Source organism: Sinohyriopsis cumingii, chromosome 4 (assembly GCF_028554795.1).
Source record: "Sinohyriopsis cumingii isolate HCF-2022 chromosome 4, ASM2855479v2, whole genome shotgun sequence".
Lineage (NCBI taxonomy): Eukaryota > Metazoa > Mollusca > Bivalvia > Unionida > Unionidae > Sinohyriopsis > Sinohyriopsis cumingii.
The window spans coordinates 132,055,763-132,057,244 of NC_142964.1; positions in this window are offsets into that span (position 1 = coordinate 132,055,763).

A 1,482-nucleotide genomic window follows, 5' to 3' on the forward strand; every position below is an offset into this window, starting at 1 on the left:
CAACGATATGACCTTCGTTAGGTAGCATTTAATTAAATAGAAGCTCTCACAAACTTGGAAACACACCCAAACAGGCATGAAACGTATAATTTATTCAAAACAAAATTCTTTCGCTAGTATTTGCTGGTGATGAATATCGGTATTCCAAAAGTGAGTTTGCCTCCAAAGCTCAGACACATGACTGGGATCTAGTTGGATTCTTCGCACCGACGTTCACATATGTATTTTAAAGATAGTTTTTTTAAAACATCTTCCTTTTAAAGGGAAAAATGAGACATAGTTGTAAGTTTTGAAGCTTTAAAGATAATTCTGGTTTCTGTCTCCTACTTGTCGTAAGGTTATTGTAGCGTTAAATGTCAATAGAAAAGGCTATATTGAAAATAAATTGGCATTTAATTTAGTATTTATACAAGTCAAAAGTTAAATGACAAAAAGGCGTATAGATTAAAAAGTGGCATTTCTTTTAGTATTTGTACACCAGTCAAAAGTTGGCAAAGTACAATCTCCCAGCTGCAGGAAAAGGTGAACTTAAAATACTTTGATCAGCTGTCGTAATCGATCAATTTTACATGTTGCGGCTATTTGTGATTGGACTGAAAATGTTCAGTAAGGGAGTATATTCTTTACGTAGTATTCCTTGTTTATTCAACTATAAAAGCAACATTTGCTCTATAATTAAACTTACTTCTGAAACAAATAATGTCAAACATCTAAGTGTAATTTAAAATAAGTTAAAAGAAATTTGTAAATTAATTGTATTTTCTAAACATTTATAAAAATCCATATTTCCAACATTAATCTATCTTTGTCTTTAATTCAGTTTTATTTCTAATAAGAAGCGTTAACATGGGTATAGTCCTTGATATAAATCCTCTTTCTCCAATGTAGTTTTATTCTTATGATTGCCGCTGATTATCCTTCGAGAAAAGAGTATATTTGTTTTAAAATATTAATACTGTGTCGATAATTGACCGGATGGTAACCAAATCAAAATAAACTTATACACAGGCACAAATTTACCATGAATATTCATGAATTATTTTCGGAACATTCACACGACATTACTACCCACAAAGATGCTGCACGCGACTACCCAAATCAAGCTTATATCTACGTATCCTGGAACACAGTTCCATTGTGTATAAATATATGTTTATTTGTTGCTATTTCTTTCTGTCTCTCTCTCTCTCTCTCTCTCTCCTTCTTCTAAGTTCATAGAATTTTGTGCTTTTTTTCTAAACAAGATAATGTCGAAAGACTTGTGAGTAAAACAAAACCTATTTTTAGCGTGACCATCGGTTTGTGCCTGGTCAGACTTAAACTTTTTTCATTTTTTTTTCTAGACATACGCCCAGCTTAAATATTACTTACACGAGACTTTACAACATAGTAGGGGCGGATTTTTGACCAAGCAGAGGCCGACGACGCACTATAACGTTAGGTAGCATTTACGTGTAAAGAAGCTGTCACAAACGTGAAAAC